The sequence below is a fragment of the Marmota flaviventris genome, chromosome 10 (assembly GCF_047511675.1).
Source record: "Marmota flaviventris isolate mMarFla1 chromosome 10, mMarFla1.hap1, whole genome shotgun sequence".
Lineage (NCBI taxonomy): Eukaryota > Metazoa > Chordata > Mammalia > Rodentia > Sciuridae > Marmota > Marmota flaviventris.
The window spans coordinates 111,820,949-111,844,043 of record NC_092507.1 but is presented as its reverse complement, the minus strand read 5'-3'; the positions used below and the strand labels follow the sequence as shown (position 1 = coordinate 111,844,043).

The 23,095-nt window shown below is 38.7% G+C and overlaps 1 protein-coding gene across 5 annotated transcripts in view; it reads left to right on the top strand.

Annotated features, from left to right (window-relative positions):
- The window catches only part of Ddr2 (discoidin domain receptor tyrosine kinase 2), a 151,777-nt gene that overhangs the window by 78,109 nt on the left and 50,573 nt on the right, over window positions 1-23,095 (top strand). The window lies entirely within an intron of this gene.

The following is a 23,095-nucleotide window of genomic DNA, read 5'->3' as shown; positions in this document are numbered from 1 at the left end:
TATTATTCTTGTTCTCTACTATAAGACTTAATCACATGAGCTTTGGTAATGCTTATTGTTCAGAAGGAACAAAATGTTTGTGAGAGAGGGTGTCCTGGGCAGTCTTCCCCTTTGTTTTACAGATGAAGAAACAGGGAGAATATTTTACAGGGAAAATATCTGGCTCATCCAAGTTTACATCATTAGTGGAACAGCTGGCCAGATGCTGTTTTCTCTAAATCACTTAGCTAGCTCACTCCCTTGGTTTTCTTAGAGAAGGAGACTTAAATTGTTTTATTTCTGATCTTATATGTGTGTGTATGTGTTCTTGTGCGTGCATTTTTCTTCTTTATCAACCAGTACATTGTCTGCTATGTAATAAGTTCTCGATATATGCTCATTAATGAATATTTAAGTTTTTTTCCATTGGAAGGTGGGGAAAATGACTAAAGAGAAAAGACTAGTTTGCAATGAAACATAAGTAAAACTAGGGAATTCATAACTCAAGAGAGAGTTATGCTTGTTCTATGATGCTCATTCAGAAATATCTAAAGCATCATGCTGGATATTATGGTGCCTATGAAGGATGTATAACCTAGTCCCCGATCTCAGTGAATTTATAACGAGGTAATTATAGTTGGCACAATATAAATGAGATAAAAATAGAGACAAGACTAAATCATGTGGTAAAGACTAACTTTTAGTCCCATAGAATATCAACAACAATAAAGCGCTCCAGGAAGAGGAGGTAACGGAGAGCCTGTTATTAGGTTGTCATTCTCATTGGATGAGGGGTGACTATGAGGGAGAAAGGGAGACTAGAGGGAAAATGAGAAGTGTATGTACTTCAGAGCATTATTGTCCATTTAGTACAAGTCACTTGTGGCAAGAAGCCCCCAAAGCCTACACTCAGCTTAAGTTTCTGAGACAGAAGAGATTAAGAATGTAAAAAGGGATGCAAAAGTTTATTGTGTACTTACCTACATTGATTCAACAAATATTTCCTGATCACCTGAACTGCGGCAGGCATTTATATTGGGTATTAGGGATTCATTGGTGATTAAAAGAACTAATATCTCTAAATTCACAAACTATAAATTCAAGTGCAGGCCAGGCACTGTGCTAGGAGTCTACCAAACCATTTCAGCAAGGATGTGTTAAAGTCATGTAATTTCCTCTTACATATAGGTATTATAGGTTCTGTTTTCCCTTTATAATAAATTTTGCAATAGCTTCTCTCCTTCCACCTAACCTCAACTTTTTTTCTGAGTCTGTTTTCCCCAAACCTAGTTTTGTACTTGTGAGTATGAAGGAATCCCTGGGGGATTGGTGACATCATACACTTTTGGATCCTGTTGCTCTATGCACATTTCTCTGGTTAATCCTGGCCAAAGGAGCTCAAACCCTCATTTTACTATAGACTTTTAATCTCCCTTTTCAAACTCTGACCAGCATGGTTTTTGAAAAGACTTATCATGCATAAGTTTAAGGAAGAGTTTTCCATGAATCTTGCTGTCAAACCAAAATTCTTGATAAATCTATCAATTTCTTATTCTGGTGGAGCAACCACATATTATAGGGTTCAGGGTACAGGACAAACAAGTTGTAGAGAGAGTGTCACATGCCCCTAATCTATTCTTGTCCTGAGATAATGTCTGTTGCATTCCCTAATTACCAGGGAATGTCTTAGAACAATGGAATAAAAAAGTCTGAGAGTGATAAGGGGGAGAGGAATCATGTTTGCAGGGTGAGTGTGCATATGAGCCATACTCATTATCTGTATGGAGAATTGCTTAGTGTATATACTCTTTGACCTGATTTGACACATATAAGTATCAGATCACTTTCTGTCTTAGTCCTTTGGATTGCCATAAAAATATTATAAACTAGGTTGTATACAACAAACAGAAATTTATTTCTTACAGTTCTGGAGGCTGAGATGCTGGCACCTTGGGTGTCTGGTGAGGGTTTACTTTCTGGTTTATAGATGGCACTTTCTTGCTGTGTCCTTACATGGTATAACAGGCCAGGGATCTCTCTAGGGTTTTTCTTTAAGGGAATTAAAAGAGTACCCTTCTTAATTAAGGCGCAAAAAGAAGGTTCCTCCTAATACCATCCCTATCTCCTAATACCATCACAATGTGGTTTAGGATTTCAACAGATGAATTTGAGCAGGATGCATATTGGGCAGACATGTTATAGAAAGACTATCTCCCTGTCCCTGATCCTTTCCTGTCCTGAGATAATGTGTTGCAGTCCCTCATCACCAGGGAATGTTTCAGAATAATGGAATCAAGTGGATGAAGTGATAAGAGGGAGAGGAGGTATGTTTGCAGGGTGAGTATGCATATGAGCATAGTCAGTCTATAACATTATCCAATAAAGGAATCCAAACAGTCATGGACCATTTTACAGAATGAGTTTACTAAGGACTTGCTATGGTGAATGGACCATCTGTTATGGTTTAAATGTAAGTTGTCCCCCAAAAGTGCAAGTGTGAGACAATGTAAGAGGGTTGAAAGGTGAAGTGATTGAGTTATGAGAACTTTGTCCTAATCAGAGCATTAATACACTGATATGGATTAATGGGTGGAAATTGTAGGCAGGGAGTGTGTAGCTGGAGGGGGTGGGTCATTGGGGATGTGCCTTTGGGGTTTATATTTTGTAGTGGTGAGGAGAGTCTCTCTGCTTCCTGGTGCCATGTTCCCAGCTGGTTTCCTCTGCTACACCCCAGGTCTCAGAGAATGCAGTTGGCCATCTATGGACCTCTAAAACCATGAGTCTCAAAATGAACTTTTTCCTCTTTAAAATTGATCTCCTCAGGTCTTATGGTCACAATGGCAATAAAGCTGACTAAAACACAGGTCTTGCTTCAAGCAGATCTCCATGTCTGCTAGATTCCCCTGCAGATTTGCCCTTTGTTTTCTGGGCAAGCACTAAGAGAGGAAGTCTTTGGCTCCAGTCCTGTCCACAGGCTTACCCGCTACTTATCTTCTGATTAATGCTTGTCATTCTGCTTTGAAGATGCCTCCCAGGACCCAGAGGGAGATGTTAGCCTCTTTTCTGTGGAAAACTTTGGCTGGACTCTCCTGGCTATCCCAGGGGTGAGAGGCTGCAGTTCCTGCAAACTCAGGCTTGGCACTGTTTTTTCTCTGGTGGGTCAAGGACCAGATCTCCAATATGACCCTATCCAGGACCTCTTTGTCCCAGAGTGACCTCGTGGACTGTCCTGCTGACTGGCTCTTAACAGTCTCTGCGATTGGTGGTTTTCATTCCAGATAGGAGCCAATGGGTTCCTGAAAGGGAGTGTGTGTGTGTGTGTGTGTGTGTGTGTGTGGACTTCTCTTGCCATCTCCCTCTGGTCTGGGTCTGGCGATGCTCTCCTCTGTGGTCTGGATGAGGAACAACGTTGAATTCAGACAGCTCCTTGTTCTGTGATATTTAAAGCAGCCAAAGCTCTCATTACTGTAATACAGTATGTGCCTGGGCTGAAATGGGGAGCAGAATCCCTCCTGGATCAAGAGGCAGTTCTGCTATGTTGTGGTGAGCCCTGGGGAGTGTTTGGAACCATAATTGACAGAATTTAGAGTGTCAGGATGAGAAAGACCTTCAACCACTCCATTCTCTTCCATCCCAACCCCTCCTTTGAAAGAGGAGGAAGCCGAGACCATTCAGGTGAAGGGATGGCTGGCTGGATTAAAACTCAGACCCAGAGATGAGAGTCATGTCAGCTGGTGCAGTTTCTGTTTCTATCCTCTTTACTTGCTTAAGATCCTTCAGAGGCTCTGAACACAATGAGGAAAATTTGTGCAAAACTTAGCATCCTGCCTGGTTTATACGTGCTCCATTAAATATTTATCATTATTCTCAGAAGCCCTGAGACACGAAAAATATTTTTGGTCTTCAGGCATCCTGAGGTCTTATTGAGGAGGCAAGATTTTCACATATATGCATAAGCACAACTAGAGAGAGCAATATAGGTCACAATGTGGTTAGCTTTTAAGTTATGAGGCATAGATCCAATGAGTCCAGCAAAAGAGGAGACACATTATTATGACCTGGAAGAAGTGCCATGGAGGAGGTACCAGCCTAATGGAAAAAGCCTGTGCACTCATCTTTTCAATTCTTGGCAGTGAGGTTAACAGGTCAATAGCTAGTGTAGACTCCAAAGAATCTTCTGGTCATCCTCTCTCTTCCCAACACATTCACTGATTATTACTAAACTTGGTTCTTTGCACAGGGAATCTAAAGGAGTCCGTAATGAGGTCTCTCCTGTTAGGAGCTCACAGCCTGGGCCGGAAGGTGGGTGTATGTAAAGATATTACCTCCAACAGATGCTACGTTCAAATATGTGTACATTCCCAAAGCAATCATCTGAACGAACCAACCAGCAATAACAACAACAACAAAAAGTCAGATAAGAGCTCAGAACAAAAGTCTGAAGGAAAGATTTACCAGCTGAAAAGGAGCAATGCAAATCCATGAGCTCTTGTCCAAGACAGCTGGAAAGTATGAGTCTTTCTACAGAAGAGGTGAAGTTGGTGGGAGATTAACCAAGAGGCTGGATTGAGAAGTCTCTGTAGCCAGCATTGGATAGGCCCTTGGTCTCACACTGACCTTGACAATGTGGTGTCTGTTAGCTGGGCTAGGAAGTGGGGAGAGTAGGGCTGGTAGGACAGAGGACTCTTACACATCAAGAGTTAAGTGCCAAGCACTGGTGACTCAGGGGAGACTTCCTGAATGGAGATGGAGGTGTAGATGTTTAATCACCTTAAATCAACTTATATTGTCTTCACTGCTTCATTCAGAGGCTGCTGGTTAAAGTAAAATAGAAGAGAATGTCCCGCCAGCTTTGTGAAGGATGCATGAAATGGAAAGGGTTAGAGGCTGAACTTCTTTTGATAAATGATATTATTATTTTGGCAAGGATTGCAGGAGCTGCAAGTGCTGAGGGAGCGACTTGCTTGGAAGAAGAGGTAGGGACCAGGAAAGGAATCTCAGACACTTGGGCCTAACCCAGCTGCAGAATGAGGTTTTCAGACACTGGGGTTAGGCCAAGTATCTGATCCTGAGGGTCTAGAGTCTTTTTCTTAGTGTATATTTATTCCCAGGCCAATAGATATATTGTGCCTCCTCTTCCATTTTGCGTTAGCATCCCTTAAAGCCAGAGGGAAATGGGAAGGTTAGGTTTAGAACTGTTTTTGCTAAGACTTTGGAGCCTTGTGTCTATGAGAGGATCTACAGGTGTGTCAACTCAGTAGGGACGGGGAGCAAGCCGGCCAATTAGAATTCAATTTTTTTCTGTCTCAACCTTGAAGGACTTCCTTCAAGCTTTTTTCCTTGGCTAGGATGTTGAAACTTTGCAATTTTTAAAGATTCCCTGTTTCATAGTTTTTCCTCTTGATGTTTCCTAAAGTCTGTGGTTCATTGAAGTCCACATATAGATTTCATGCTCTATTGCACCATCCCTGGGCCATGACCTGACATAAAATTGATTGCCCACCTGATTGTCTTGCTTGTTATTCCAAATATTCATAGTACCAGTCATTTAAATCTCCTCCTGGTCAACAAAACAAACAACCAAACAAAGAACTAATTTTTTTTTTTTTTTTGTGGTTGTATTGCTCTTAAATGACTTGACTTGTGCTGGGCTCACAGTCCATGTCCAGTACATAAATGCCACCTGATTATTGATCTTCTTCTCTTCCTCTACATTGTCCTATTAATAATAATACTACGAATAAAATAATGTTAATAGAGCTTACTGTCTTCCAGGCACTCTGCTATCTGTCCTTTGTATCCCATTTCATCTTAAGAATGATACCATTTTATACTTCTATCTTTCTTATACTTCCCGGATCTATAGAAACATGTACCTCCACCCAGAGACTAATTAGTTTCTGTTTTAGAAGTGCCTGACCTGTAATGTTACTGAAGTTATCACTACAGAATATGGTTACAAAGGACCAAGAGGAAAAATCCTCTCTTTCTTCTTTAGCTAATAGTCTCAGAGAAGGTGGGGGTTCTCCTGTCTCTTTGTGGCAAATCACCAGGATAAGCCCTGATTACCTGGGTCTTGAACATATTAAGGGACAGACATGGCTCTGCCAAAAGGACATATCCTGGCTGGTGCCTGAGAAGGTGGGTTTAAGTGTCTCTTACTAGAGGGCCTCCCACAGGGATCAGGAAGTAAGGTTCATTGCCATCACATAAAATCACTTCAGTGTTTCCTGTAGCTGAATGAGACAGAATTTATGTTTCAGAGATGCATCCAGCCCTTGTTGATTTGACCTGAACACAAAATAAGCAGCGTAACACGGAGCCATGTCTTCTTAAGAGGCAGTACAGCTGTAGATATCCCAAGAGTAGGGTAGTCCTAGTGGAATGGCATCATCAAAATAAGCTCTTGGCCCTTGTGACTTTGGGAAGCTGGGTTGACAGGCTTTTGAGGTGTATGTACCCTTACATGCAGGGATAGAACAGCACTGGGTCATGAAGCATGATCACAGTGCTATTCCCACAGATGTGGTCACCATCCAGTTTTTCTCAGCCCCAGGCTGACTTCTGCTATTCTGGTTCAGAGTTAAGCTCGTGAATCTTTCATGATTGCTGAAGCCCAAAAGTCTTTCCTCAGAAATGTATCACTCATAGGCTGCATCCAGCAAAATTTAGTGTGCTGGTCAAAGACAAGGAGTTTGTATTGTAGTTTTTTTTTTTTTTTTTATCACAATTTAAATGACCTGTCAACCTCCAGGTATTCTCTGAGCATCTACTATATAGGTATTAATTGACATAAAAATAAATATATGGCTGGGGGAAGCATGCTTTTTTGCCCCTAGCTTGCAAATTTGTTGAGGAAACAATGCCAGGCACAGAAAAGTAAAATAAAAAGACAAATAAATGCTAATATTTATGAGTTAGACACTGTCCTGAGCCTTTTATCTTTTTTTGGAATTGGGTATTGAACCCAGGGGGCACTTAAACACTTAGCCACATCCGCAGGCCTTTATTAATCTTTTTTAAAAATTTTGAGACAGGGTCTTGCTAAGTTGTTTAGGACCTCACTCAGTTGCCGAGGCTGGTCTTGAACTTGCAGTCCTCCTGCCTCAGCCTCTCAAATCATTGAGATTACAGGTATATATCACCATAAGCTTGTTCTAAACACTTTTATGTGATATCCTTAACATTCCTGTGGAGCAAGTTCCATAATTACCCTCATTTTTACAGAGGAGGAAACAGAGGTGTCAAGGTTCAGGTGTGTGCCTAGTCCCTACAGCTATTGAGAGATGAGAGCAGAACTCAAAACCAGTTTTGGTTTCAGAAAAGGTGATTCAGAAAGAGAGTACAGCAAGTAGGAGGCAGAACATTGAATGAGGGGAACCAGGGGCCAAAGGAAGTGTTGAAAATTGAGTCAGATGTGGCTTCGGGATTCACCAGTGAGCTCTCAAGGGAAAGACATCTTATACTTAGATATCATTTGTCTTTAAGATCACTCTCAAGACTAAGGAGAAAGCAGCATCCTTTGATGGACATTATTTCCCATTTTGCATTTACCATATGGCCTAAGTCCTCATTCCAGGCTCGAAGGCAGCAGCCAGATTGGTGATGAATTAAAACACTAGACGACATTCACAAATCAATACTTAGGTAGGCTATTTCTTACTCAAGGGACTTGTTCCAGTTAAATCTTGCTGTATAATAAATCATCTGTTGTAAATTAGTGACTTAAAACAACCATGATCAGTTATTATTATCTCTCATACTTTGAAGTGATTGGGCTCTGCTAGGCTGTTCTTACACAGGGTCTGCCGTGCGGTTGCAGGCAGAGAGGAGCTACCGTCTCAAATTCTTTCTCACTCACAAATGTGAAAGGAGATTCCACTGTCTGTTTATTAGCCAAAACATCTACGTGTGGCTTTTCCTTGTGGCCTGAGTGTTCTCATGGCGGGGTAGCTGGGTTTCCAGGACAACAATCCTAGGACAGAGAGTCAGGTGGAAGTGGAGCACCTTTTAGGACCTAACCTCTGAGTTTTCATGTGGTCCCTTTCACACCATTCATTTTGTTAGAGGTGAGTTAGTTCAGCCTATATCCAAGGAAAGGGAAATTAGACCCAAGGTCTCAGTGGGAGAGAGTCAAAAAATTTGTTGACACATTTTAAAATGGCCATAGAAATTTTCCTAGTAACTTCCCTCTGGCTTAAGGAAAACAGTTATCTGAAGCAGTCAGGACCTAAAGAATGTATGTGTAGCTCTGAATTTTAGGAAAGAAAAACAGGTGGTTGGGCCAGAAGAGGAAGCATGATAAGAGAATGTCTGCTAGACTAGACGATCAGAGGCCTGTCTCTGCTTCTGACCAGCGATTGCTCCTAGAGAAGTCATGTGATCTGGGGGCTGCCTCCCTTTGTTTGCCTCCAACTCAAGAGGGGTTGGGAAAGAAGAGGTCTCAGGACCCTTTGAGTTTTCACTGTTGTGGTTCTTTGATTTTGAGGATTAGCATGCTTCTTTGATAACTTTCTAGGCCCTCTGACCATAGTTCATCCTGCTGACCTTCCTGTGCCCCATAATGTAGACAGACAGCTTCTGCTCACCCGCCCATGCTTCAGAGGACTGAGGAGCCTGGGATGAAGTTGAGATGGGAAAAGAAAACGGTTGAGCAGGATTATCTATCAGCAAGATAATTTTCAGCTGTTTGGAAATTAGAAACCGGAGGGAACAGTTCAAAGAGCCAGGGACTGATAGAGTTTACCAAGGTCTTGCCCAAGATCTTGGCAGGCGGAGGGATACTGGATTGTAGAATTTTTAGCATCCAGTTTTATGTTTGGGAAAATGCACTGACTTCACCTTGAATTTACGCTCCTTCTTTCTCCTTGTAGTGCCATGAATACATTAGATTGGAAACTCTGAGTAGAATATGTAAAGGAAAGAAAGCAATTTCACACTGTCCCGTGGCTCCTTTCTTCCCTCTGAACAAGGGTGTCTCCTCTGACATTGATTGTGCTCAGCATCTGCTCCTCTTTCTAGAAGAAAAGCAATGGAAGGAGGAGGCTATTGGCTCTTTCTCTCCCTCATTCTTTTACAAACTCTAGTTGTCTCCATTTTACAGACGAAAAGACCCAGGCAGAAAGAAACAGTGTACCGTCCTAACAAAGGCAGAAGCAGAGATGGCTGTTCCATTCCACTCTAGGCAGAGTGGGTCACCCCAGGTCACTGAGTATACATGCTGTGTCCTTAAACACTGACTGACTGGGCCATTCTAGGGCCTTGGCTCAGTGCTGAGGAGTTAGCAGATTGAGAAGCACGAGGTTGGGGACTCCCAGAGGAAATTTGAGAGTGAGGAAAACTTCAGCAAATCCCTAGGAATCAAGATAAAACATGAGAATGTTTGGGATGGCGCTCTTTGTGTGTGTATGTGTGTTTGGGGGCCCATCTCTTGCCAAAACCAAGGTCATTTCTGCATATTTGTTCTCTGAATATGAAACACTCCAAAGATTGCTCTTTGTTTGTTGAATTTGAAATGAAAATGACTCAGCAGAGAGAAAAATAAGTTTTGAATGCCCCGAATGGGCTTTGGATTAAATATATGACCCTAAAGTGTGTGAGATTCATTGTCTTTATCAAACACTAATGTTCCACATACATATAAGTGCCATAGATAGAGTCACGACACACACACATACATTGTGTGCTTGCTCCAACTTGACCCTAGTCCCTTTTTCTTACCTCCACTCTCACTCCAGCCTTTCCAGGGCACCATCCTTTCTTGCAGGGAAGTTTTATCTATGTTTCAGTGGAGGGTCCTGGATTTTAGCCCATAGCCAATTTTCCAGGAGGGCCAGCATTTATTTTCTGGTCGTTGTTAATATCAACATCCCTGAAGGAAATCTGTGAATTTTTATTCTTTTGCAAAGTCAGGGTCACCTCAGATTGTCCCTTGCTTTAGGATCTGGGAAGACAGACTGACTGGGAAGAATGGCCACCTGCCAAATCAGATGTTCCCTGCTTTGTACAGCAGCCATATTCCTGAAAATTTGGGTATAAACTAGATTTTGATGCAATGAATCACGTTTTGGATGTATTGAAAGGATTTGCTATTGGAAGACCCACAGCACTGGATCCTTTTGTAAAGTGGAGAATTATTTTGTAATGTGGCTACACACTTAATGATTTATGAGTTTGGTAAGCAGATGGAACATTTTTTCATACCAAGTGTTATTTTACATGTACTCTGTGGGATTTCTTATTCAGAATCACCGGTTCAACACTGAACGTTTTTTGCAAAGAACTATTCTGTCATGTGGGTAAACATTTCATGATTTATGAGTTTGGTAAATGCAGATTTTTCTTAAAGTGGGATATGCCTCTGGTTCTGCTTCAGAGCAAAAGAGAGTTTTGCTGATATTCAGACGTGGGGGAAAAAGCGCTGTGCTATCTGTGAGTTATGGTTATTCTAAGGGGGCTTGGGAAGAACAGAGCTACTCAAACTTTCCATTTTGTTAGAACAAAAGATGCCATGGGTTCCATATTGTCACAGGGGTAGGAATGATGAAGCTATTTTTCCAAATGTTAACTATCACAGTTAAGTTTACAAATCTGTCATAATGATGTTTTATTATCAGTTCTATAGTGAAAAATAGACATTGCAGTAGGTCTTATATCTTGGACTACTAAAGGGCTGCTTTTATCACCAGTGCAGAGAACTGGACCTTACTCTAAGATTCCTGAACATGTGAACCAGGTATGAAAGAGATCCTAACTTTCTGCTCACCCTGTCTCCATATGGCTCAAAAAATAATTTCCACACTGTCCTTCCAGATTCCTTGCTCTACCTACTAAAGGCAGTTGGTAAAGAGGAGCATGATCTCAGAGGTATATAACCTAGAGCTGCAGGATATTTAGGAATGACCAGGAGTGAGCCTTTCAGTGAGAGCCCCCCATGGAACAATACAGGATTAGGCAGATATGCTGGTGACGCAAACTTTCACCATGGTGTGGCCCTGATTGTATTTCTTTTAAAAAAATTTTTATAAGTTATACTTAATTTTTTTTATGTTATACTCCATGTATGTATAATATGTCAAGCACATGGAGTATGACTTATTCTAACTAGGATTGCATTCTTGCAGTTGTACATGATGTGGAGTTTCACTGGTTGTATTCATATATGAACACAGGAGAGTTCTGTCCAATTCATTCTACTGCCTTTCCTATTCCCATCACCCCTGCCTTCCCTTCATTCCCCCTTGCCTAATCCAATGAACTTCTATTCTACCCACCTTATTGTATGTTAGCATGAACATTCAGAGAGAACATTCAGCCTTTGATTTTTGGGGTTATTTACTTATTTCACTTAGTATGATACTCTCCAGTTCCATCCATTTACCAGAAAAATGCCATAATTTCATTCTTCTTTATGACTGAGTAATATTCCACTGTGTATATACACCATGTTTTTTTTTTTTATCTGTTCATCTGTTGAAGTGCACCTAGGTTGGTTCTATAGCTTAACTATTGTGAATTGAGGTACTATAAACATTGATGTGGATGTGTCACTGTAGTATGCTGATTTTAAGTCCTTTGGGTCTAAACTGGGGAGTGGGAAAATGGGGTCAAATGGTGGTTCAATTCCAACTTTTCTGAGGAATCTCTATACTGCTTTTCAGAGTGGTTGTACCAATTTGCAGTCCCACCAGCAATGTATGAGTGTACTTTTTTTCCCTACATCCTTACCAACATTTATAGTTACTTTTATTTATTTATTTTGGTACTGGATATTGAATGAGGGGCACTTAGCTACTGAGTCACATGTTTTTATATCTTTAGAGATAGGTTCTTGCTGACTCACTTAGGGCCTCAGTAAGTTGTGGAGGCTGGCTTAAAACTCGCAATCCTCCTGCCTTAGCCTCCTGAGATGCTGTAATTACAGGTGTGCACCACCATACTGGGTGTTACTTGTAGTCTTGATAATTGCCATTCTGACTGAAGTGAGATGGAATCTTAGTGTAGTTTTAACTTGCATATCTATAATTGCTAGATATATTTGTTATCTGATCATATTTCTTCTTCTGAGAAGTACCTGTTTAGTTCCTTTGCTGATTAGGTTATGTTTTTGGGTGTGTGTGTGTGTGTGTGTGTGTTAAGATTTTTAAGTTCTTGGTATATCCTGGAGATTAATTATCTGAGGTGCATGTGGCAATGATTCTCTCCCATTTGGTAGGCTCTCTCTTCTTGTTCTTGATTGTTGCTTTGTTGTAAAGAAGCTTTATATCGTTACCATCTCACTTCTTGATTCTTGATTTTACTTTTATGCTTTAGGAGTTTTGTTGAGGAAGTCAGTTTCTAAGCTGACATAATGGAGAGTTAGGCCCTCTAGTTGGTGCTGGGTCTCTGGTTTAATACCTAGGTCTTTGATTGATTTGAGTTTTTTTGCAGCATAAGAGATTAGGGTTCAACTTCATTCTACTACATATGGATTTCCAGTTTTCTCAGCACCATTTGTTGAAGAGGCTATCTTTTCTCCAATATACATTTATGGTGCCTTTGTCTAGTAGGAGATAACTGTATTTATGTGAGTTTGTCTCTGTGTGTATTCTATTCTTTTCCATTGGTCTTCAGATCTGTTTTAGTGCCAATACCATGCTGTTTTTGTTACTGTATCTCTGTAGTATAGTTTAAGGTCTGGTATTGTGATGCCTCCAGCTTTACTTTTCTCACAAAGGATTGCTTTGGCTATTCTGGGCCTCTTATTTTTTCAAATGAATTTCACGACTGCTTTTTCTATTTCTATGAAGAAAGTCATTGGAATTTTAATAGGAATTACATTAAATCTGTATAGTCCTTTGGTAGTATGAACATTTTGACAATATTAATTCTATCAGGGAACACGGGAGATCTTTTCATCTTCTAAGGTCTTCTTCAATTTCTACCTTTAGTATTCTATAGTTTTCATTGTAGAGGTCTTTCACCTTTTTTGTTACATTGGTTCCCAGGTACTTTATTTTATTGTTTTTTGAGGCTATTATGAATGGTATAGTTTTTCTAATTTCTCTTTCAGCAGATTCATCATTGGTGCATAGGAATGCAATTGATTTATGAATGTTAATTTTATATTCTGCTACTTTGCTGAATTTGTTTATGAGTTCTACAAGTTTTCTGGTGGAGGTTTTTGGTTCTTCTAAATATAGAATCATGTTGTTGGCAAATAGGAATAGTTTGAGTTCTTCTCTTTCCATTTGTATCCCTTTAATTTCTGTCTTCTGTCTAATTGCTCTGGCTAGAGTTTCAAGTACTATGTTGAATAGAAGTGGTGAAAGAGGAAATCTCTGTCTTGTTCCTGTTTTTAGAGGGAATGCTTCTTGTCTGTAAGTCTATTAACATGGTCAATTACGTTTATTGATTTCTGTATGTTGAACCAGCCTTGATCCCATACGTTGAATCCCACTTGATCATAGTGCAATATCTTATTAATATGTTTTTGTATGCAATTTGCCAGTGTTTTACTAAGAATTTCTGCATCTATGTTCATCGAGAATATTGGTTTGAGGTTTTCTTTCCTTGAGTTGTCTTTGTCTGTTTTTGGTATCAGGGTGATACTAGCTTCTTAGAATGAGTTTGGAAGGTTTTCCTCCTTTTCCATTTAATGAAATAATTTGAGGAGAATCAGTGTTAGTTCTTTGAAGATCTGGTAGAACTTGGCTGAAAATCCATCTAGTTCTTTCTGCATAGGCTTTTGATGGCATCTTCAATTTCATTGCTTAATATTGATCTGTTTAAATTTTATATGTCTTTCTGATTCAATTTAAGTAGGTCATATGTCTAGAAATTTGTTGATGTCTTCAATATTTTCTATTTTCTCGGAGTATAGATTTTTAAAATAGTTTTTGATTATTGTCTATATTTTAGTAGTGCCTGTGGTGATGTTTATTTTTTATCACAAATTTTAGTAATTTGAGTTTTTCCTCTCTTTCCTCTTATTAGCTTGGTTAAGGGTTTATCGATTTTATTTATTTTTTCAAAGAACCAAGCTTTCATTTTGTTTATTTTTTTTTTTTAAATTGTTTTTTGTGTGTTTCAATTTCATTGATTTTGGCTCTGATTTCATTTGTTTCGTGTATTCTCTAGCTTTCTTGTTGATTTGTTCTTCTTCTAGGGCTTTTGTTAGAGTCTGTAAACAAGTCAGGATGGCACCTGGCATTTTTCTAGAGAAATGTTAGAATCTGTAAACAAGTCTGGATGGCGCCTGGCAAAATGCCAGAGGGAGTGGTTTGTGAAGTAATGCCATCGAGCCATTAAGTGTGGAGATTCCTTATTGGTTGACTGATGTATCTAGTTTATGCTAATTAGATAAGCTGTGTGGAATGTATAAATACTGCTCCTGTCCTGCAATAAACGGCTCCTACTCCTACTGTATCAACGTACACAAGTTATTCGTCACCCCCCCCCCCCCCCCCGTTATTTTGCCCAGCCAGCCATATTCCGGCAGGCTTTGAGATGTAATGTTAATTTATTATTTGGTGACTTTCCTATTCTTTTAATGAATGAGCTCAGTGCGGTTTACTTTCCTCTTTGAACTGCCTTCATGGTGTCCCAGAGATTTTGATATGTTGTGTTGGTATTTGTGGGAGACCAACCTTGCACTTGACTGAGTCACATTCCCCGGCTGAGTGCTGAGGTGCTCAGTCGCAGAAATGTGGCAGAGCTTTCCCCAACCTTCTTGGGTTCGAGGATTGGTGTCTTGTGCATGGGTGTGTCCTGCTACAGCCCCATGGCTGAAGCTACGCTCACCTGTTCCTTTGTAATATAACCCCTTGCCCTGTTTAGGATAGAATCTTCCATGGAAGTGCCTTGTGTGTGTCCACTTCTCTTACTGTGCCCTTGGGTGTGGCCTACCCAGGTGTCAGTCAACCTGCTGACAGTGGACATCATGAAGATAGACTCAGCCCCCTGAAACCTGACCTCTTGCCTCATTTGAATAGCTTCTCCTCAGTAAAAGGGGTCATTGTGTGCTCTCTCTCTCTCTTCCTGCGGACCCTTAAGGTCAGAGGAGCCATCACAGTGACCCCAAAGAAAAAGGTATTTGTGTCTCTTGTGTGGTTATTTTGTGCATCCCAGTCAGCCCAGTTTACCTGGAGTGACCCCTGAGCCTTTTAGTCGCGAACAGAAATCCGGCAGGTATTCTTATTTACCTCTAAGTATTATTTTTTAAATTTCATCCCTGATTTCTTCTGCTATCCATTGGTTATTTAATAGTGTATTATTTAGTCTTCAGGTGTTAAAGCCACTTCTATTTTTTATTTTATTGTTAATTTCTACTTTCATTCCATTATGATTCTGATAGAATGCAAGGTATTATCTCTATTTTTTTTGTACTTGTTAAGAGTTGCTTTGTGGCCTAAGATATGATCTATTTTAGAAAAGGACCCATGTGTTGCTGAGAAAATGTTTATTCAGTTATTGGTGAGTGAAAATTTCTATATATGTCTGTCTAGTCTAAATTATTAATTGTGTTTTTAGTTTTATAGCTTCTTTATTTAGTTTTTGTTTGGAATGGTTTATTCAGTGATGAGAGAGTCATGGTAAAGTCACCCAGAATTATTGTGTTGTGTTCTATTTGGTTCTTGAAATCGAAAAGGGTTTGTTTGATGTATGTAGATGCTCTATTGTTTGTGGCATAGATATTTAGGATGTTATGTTTTGTTGATGTATAATTTCATTAAGTAGTATGAAATGACCTTCTTTGTCTCTTCTGATCTTGAAGTCCATTTATCTCATTTGAGGATAGAAACCCCTGCTTCTTTACGAGATCCATGTAAATGATATGCGTTTCCCCATCCTTTTATCTTCAGTCTGTGGATGTCTTTGCCTATTATGTGAGTCTGTTGGAGACAGCATATTGTGGAGTCTTGTTTTTTAATCTAATCTGCTAGTCTGTCTCTTTGGTTTTTGAGTTTAGATCATCTACACTCAATGCTATTTGAGAAATTATTTTCATTTCCTGTCATTTTGATTTATTTATTTAAAAATTAAATTAGTTTCTCATTTGATTCACTGTTCTTCTACTGTAGTTTCTCCCTTTGCTTCTTTTCATTTTTACTTTTTATTTTTTGTTCATGAAACATTTTATTGAGTATGTTTTGTAGTGCCAGCTTTCTAGTTGTGAATTCTTTTAACTGTTTTTTTATCATAGAGGTTTTTATATTATCTTCAGTTCTGAAGCTTAATTTTGCTGGGTTGGCATCCATTTTCTTTCAGAGCTTGATATATATTATTCCAAGACCTCCTAGCTTTGAGGGTCTGAGTTAAGAAATCATCTAAGATCTGGATTCATTTTCCTCTAAATGTGACCTGTCATTTTTTTTTCCTGGTAGCTTTTAAAATTCTATTCTTATTCTGTATGTTAGGCATTTTCATAATAGTGTGCCTTTGTGTGGTCTATTGTAATTTTGTATATTTGGGATTCAATATGCCTCCTATTTTGATTTTCCATTTCATTTTTAGGTTCAGGAAATTTTCTGATATTATTTCATTGAAATGATTGTGCATTCCTTTGGTTTGTATCTCTGAGCTTCCATCTATCCTGATAAATCTTAAGTTTGGTCTTTTTATGTTATCCTGTATTTCTTGGAAGTTCTGTTCATGGTCTCTTAACATCTCTTCTCCATGGTCAACTTTATTTTCAAGATTATATGTTTTGTCTTCATTGCCTGAAACTTTGTCTTCTAAGTGGTCTAGTCTGCTAGTGATGCTTTCCAATGAATTTTTAATTTGGTTTATTGATTTCTTCATTTCAAGGATTTCTGTTTGATTTTTTTCAGAATTTCTAGCTCTTTGTTGAAGTGATATTTCACTCCCTGCATTTCCTCCCAATATCACTCCTTTACATCATCCTTTACATTGTAGATTAATTTAACTATGAACATTCTAAACTCCTGTGACATTTCTTCCACTGTAGTGTCAATGGATTCTGTTATTGAAGTATGTTGGTTTGTTTGGGGTGATTTTTTTCTCCTTTCTTTTTTATGTTGTTGGTGTGACTACCCATCTAACAGTATGGTTTTGAAGCAGTAGAATTTCTACCCTGTGGACTTATAATTTCCCTGAAGGTGTTTAGTACCTCACCTTTTGGGGGGAAAACAGGTAATAATAATAATCAATGCAAACAATTTACAGCATTAAACCAAATAATTCCTGCTATGGCATTTACATTGTTAATTGTCACAATAAACAGAAATGATACCATCACTTATAGCTCATGGTAAGAATAGTAAGTTTACAAAAGGGTTTACAATTTTAAGTAATGAACAATGAGAGAACAGAAGAGATGTAGAATGTGATGATTATGAGGGAGGAGGACAGAAAATAAAAGTCTTAAAATTAAAGAAACAGGGCTGGGGATGTGGCTCAAGTGGTAGCGCGCTCGCCTGGCATGCGTGTGGCCCGGGTTCAATTGATCCTCAGCACAACATACAAACAAAGTTGTGTCCGCCAAAAATTAAAAAATGAATATTAAAAAAATTCTCTCTCTCTCTCTCTCTCTCTCTCTCTCTCTCTCTCTCTTTAAAAAAAATTAAAGGAAGATGGTCTGGGTGTAGCTCAATGGTAGAGTGCTTGTCTAGCATGTGTGAGGCATGGGGTTTGATCCTCAGCACCACATAAAAGTAAATTAATTAAAAAAAGAGAATCAAGGGAAACTGATAACTGAGATAAAAATATGTATAAAATAAAAATTAAAAAATATAAATATAAATCAAAGAATACATGAACAAAACCTGAACTATAATAATCAAACATCCTAGTCCTTAAAATAATGATCCAAGAAAAAAAAATGTCTTCAGGAAATGCTAGAAATGGGTAAAAGGAAGCATGACTATTTATAAGTGTCCATGTGTCATTCAGGTCACAGTTGAACAGAGAAAAGTAAAAAGAAAAAAAAAGTGATCTTAGTGAAAACTTCAAGAATTGTTTGTGTTGGATATCAAAAGATTCTTGGCTTCCCTTCTCAGCTGTGTAAGGTGGGGTTGCTGGAGTGTGAGAGGAAATCCTGTAGTCAGGGCTTCTGGAGGCAGGGTTTTAGCATAGGTAGGTTCCCGGTTCTCTGTTGAATGGCAATTGGTCTGAACCTTTTAAATCATCACACCTCCCAGGCCCAGCATTTTCTGGTCGGTGCTGGGAGACTGACCCCTGGAAAGCTCCCCTGGGTTTCACTACGTGGTGGAGGTGCCAATCCTTGCACTCCTCAGTCACTCATGGACCCTGCGTTTTCTGGTCTCTGGCGTTCAGTCTATAAACTCAATCAATCCCTACTCTCCTTTAGAATTCCCAGCCAGGCACATCTGTCCCAGCTGATCTTTCAAATGGATGGGCTGGAGGGGTTGGGGAGAAGCATGGTAGGTTTCCCTACCTGCATTGCCCTGGGTAAAACCCTCTCCATACTGGATTTTCTCCTGGTCACTTAAGCAACCTCTATGTTGTAAGGTGTGGGTTTGCCAGGCCTGATTTTCAGGCCAAGCTCAATTGCCAAGAATGGGTCCCCCCAACTGTTGGTTCCTGCACTGCACCTGCAAATGGTTCCTTCCTCTGTTCTCCCTAGGAGCCAGGAAAGATGTGGCTGCTTTCCCGCACAAGGATATTGTGCAGCACACCTTTCAGGTTAGTTGGGCAGAGTATTTGATCTCTGATCTCTCTGTACCCAGACATGTTTTAGGTCTCCAAAAAATCTTATTTTCTTTAATTGACTTATCTCTCCACTATTTTCTTGTGTGTGTCAGGGAGGATTGCACTAGCAGATGCTGCCACCAGTAGCAGTGTAACTAAGGATTTCTCCTCCTCCTCCTCCTCTTCTTCTTCCTCTTCCTCTTCCTCTTCCTCTTCCTCTCCTCCTCCTCCTCCTCCTCCTCCTCCTCTTCTTCTTCTTCTTCTTCCTCTTCCTCTCCTCCTCCTCCTCCTCCTCTTCCTTCTTCTTTTGGCTGTATGCAACTTCCTGAGTCCCAGATCTGCTTTAAGTGTCCAGAATTTATTCCCAATAAATTTCTCCCTCTCACCTTGCTGAGAAGCTACCTGACTGCTTTCTTAGTTTCATTCCAAAGAACAACCAGGAAAGTGATCTTCTCTATTCTGCCATTTTGCTGATTATATTTCCAAGAGAGGCTTTTGGAAGTTCTTCCAAGTTCAGAGATAATTTGTGAGAAGTTGAATCTTGCAGGCATTTTGTTTGGTTGTTTCTTTCATTCCTGGAGAGCTGCTAAATTCCAGGTATGGCTGCCACACTTTTTTTGCCTGATCTTCCATTTTACTTCCTTGTGTTCTGACAGCTTTGACCCATGGTCTGTCCAGATTCTGGCGTGGGCAGTCCCAACGTGAAGAGTCAACCATCTTCCATCAGATCTTGTAAAGTTTATGGGAGGTCCTGGGCCATGGCTTCCTTTGGAGTCAATTTAGAATGTTCATCCAGCTTGGCAAAGGAAGAGGGTTTTGATGGAAGAGGAAAGGGAGTTCTTTACTACAAAGTACATATTCTCTCTGAGCCACCTTGGAAATTTTGTGGAAGTAGAAAAACTGACCTTAGGGCCAGAGGAACTGGAATCAATGCTAACCAGGCCTCTTTCTAGCTTTATGACCCCGGGCAAATAAAAATTAATCTCATTTTGATATAGAGATAAGCTAGATCCCTGATTTTAAATAACTCATAGTCTGGCTTTTCTATAGTGAAGAAGCTAACTATAGTCAGCACAATGAATAGGAAACAGCAGCCAGACCAAGCAAAACTGCCTCACTTGTCCATGAAGTGATTTTACTTTCCTACTTTGTAAAAGAGGGATAGTAATTCCTCTCTACCAGTTGTGAGGCTCAATGACATAATGCAGTTTAATTTACCTAATAAGTGCAAAGCATTCTAAAATAGAAAGACATAATCAGTCATCTCAACTGTTTTATGCTTTCAGTCTATCCACATGCTAGATGTATTAATTAATACCCACCTCTCCATACTACAAATGACTTAAGGTGTATGTTCCCCCACCACAATACCTCCTTCAACTCTGCAATATACAGAGTTGTTTGGAAAGCACTCTTGAGATTATGATAGCCTGCTCCCAGGAATAATTCTTTCTTATTTTTGTCAGAAAAACTGATATAAATGATACTAAACAAGAATTGCATTTTCCTTGTTAAAAATCAAAACATTACAAATAAGACTGATCTCTTCTGATTACCATTCACCATCTCCGGTGCCAAATGCTGCAGTTCATTTCACAACTACATTTCTGAGGGAACCATTGCTTTCAGCATGGTGTTTAATTTTCATATCTTCTAAGTACATATAATTGTGTGTGTGTATTCATAAAAATACATAAAAAAGTATTTTACATAAAACTTGCATTCTGCTTGTTCACCTAAAATATGTCATGGATGTCAAACCATGAAACCACATACAGCTCTAATCCATTCTTTTTCATTATTCCATAGTATTTAACAGTGGGAATATATCATAGTTTATAGCATTCTATTATTAATAGGCATTTTCCCCATTTTTGTTATTTAAAAAAGTGACAAAACACTTCTTTGTACATGCCTCATTGTGTACACAGAGTCTTTCTCTAGGTTAAGCAATAATAAATAGTGTGTATAGATGATATGTTTATGCATTTTATTTAAATTATTGTCTATATACCCAGTGGCAGAACATAGAAGTATGCACTTCCCCACATTATTGACAATTTTCAATAATGTGAGATATTATACTTGAAACTGCCAATCTGATGGTCAAGACTGGTATTTAATTCATGCTTTAATGGTTGTTTTTCTGACTGCTAGGGAGATTGAACACTTTTAGGTATTTACTGCATTATATTGTCTCCTTTGGTAAAAATGTTTTTTGTTTATTTGGCTCATTTTCTGGTGGCTCTTAAAATTATTTATAGAGATCATTTATGTAAGAAACTATTTTGTTATACAATTTCAAATATTTAATGTTGTTTGTTGCTTGTATGATAAATTATGATGTCTTTTTGTCTCAATGAAGTTTCAAATTTTGATGGAAAAATTATTCTTCTTTTCATTTATGAAGTTTGCATTCAATGTCTTATTCATGCAGGTCTTTTTAAAATTTTTAGTTTATTGCAAATTCTACCATGTTTTATTGAAATACTTTTGTAGTACTATTTTTACATTTTGGACTCTGTTTTTGTGTGTGGGCTGATGTACCTTTATTTGCTTTTAAAAAGCCTAATAAATCCTCTAAAATTTCACTGATTTTAATTATCCCTTTTATTCTATAATAAATTCTCATTTATTCATGAAGTTTTTCTGGGTTTCCTATTCTCTTCTTTGTTCTGCTCAACTACTTCTGAGTCAGTCACATACCCAGAGAGACCTTTGCTGGGCACCTTGGAACAGCTCTCATTCACTCTATCACATTTCTCAATTTTCTTTTCTTTGCTACACATATACCTTTCTTTTTTCACATTTTAAAATTTTTTTTTTCATTTTTGTTTCATTTATATTAAACTGACACAGAAAAAAATCATGAAAATTGTACATATTAATAGGACAATTTTCTATGTCCTCAAACATTTGCCATTTCTTTATGGGGAAAAACTTCAAAATTCTTTTTTTCTAGCTTATTGAAATGTACAGTACATTATTGTAGCCTATCAGCCAATATGCAATAGCACACTAGAGCTTCTTGCTTCTATCTTCCTGTAACTTTGTACCCATTGATCAATCTCTCTCCATTCTTCCCTGATACCTTTTTTAATGTTTTAATTTACTGAATTGTAGAGAATTGTAGGACTCTTCTGCAAAAGAATATGGTTAGACAAGGCAGTTCTGAGACTCAGCACTAACTGAAAGACTACTTACATGAGCTTGGGACTTTATGGAAGAACATCCTATATCATGGTCCTGAGCTAGTGCTAGATTATAGCCCAGATCAATGTCTACTAGACCTGCCTATGTATTTTCTTTTCTGGGCATATTTGGGGACACATTTATGGAAATAGCATTCCTGTTGTTGGAAGTGGCAAGGCACACTGAATCACCTATTTATTACATCCAAATCAATGAAATGAAACCCTGTTTATTAGTCTTTATGGTCTGTGGACCACTTATTCCCTGCCCCATACCAGGGCCACATTCATCTTCTGAGTTCCATTTGCTTTGGCACCATTGTTTTCAGACAAAATCATTTGAATATCTGACTTTTTAAATTTGTTTTTAATTTACTACTTTGGGTGGGTCATCAAATTCTATTGTCTAGAAATCATCATAGAAAAATTCTGTAGGCTGAAAACATAACTTATCCTTATCTATTCCATTTTCTTTTTTACTTAATCCCCATTATAATCCAACCTGTCCTTCAGTTACTGATTTCTCCATGAAATCTTCCCTAATCAGTTCAGTTCAAAGGGATTTCTGAAACCTTTACAATTTTGTTGTGCCTTCTATTTCTAACAGTGAATCCAATGTATGGTTGAATATCAGTGTTACTTAGGGGATAATTTTTAAAAAAATAAGCCTTTTATTTGAGAGCAATTATATATTTATCATTGTAAAGATAGTACACAGAATTCCTGTATACCCCACATTCAGCTTTCTCCATCATTAACATCTTATATTAGTATAATATATTTGTCAAAAATGAGTGATTTGATGTGGATACTTTATTGTTAACTAATGTCCATAACTTATTCCAATTCCTCAGTTTTTCCTAATGTCTTTTCTCTGTTCTGGGATTCCATCCAGGATATCACATATTGCATTACATTACATTTAATCTCGTCTCCTCAGCCTCCCTTAGCTGTAAAAGTTTCTCAGACTTTCTTGCTTTTGATGACCTTGACAGTTTTGAGGATTACTCATCAGGAATTTTGTAGAATATCCCTCATTTGGGATTTGTCTAATGTTTTTCTCATGCATAGACTGTGGTAATGGTCTCTAGGGAGGAAGAACACAGAGTAAAGTGCCATTCTTGTCATATCATGTCAAGAACACATACTACCAATATGACTCACCATTGTTGATATTGACTCTGAACACCTGGCTTGAAGTAATGTTTGTTAGATTTATACACTGAAAAGTTATTCTTTTTTCCACCCTGCGCCCTTTGGAAGAAAGTATCCAT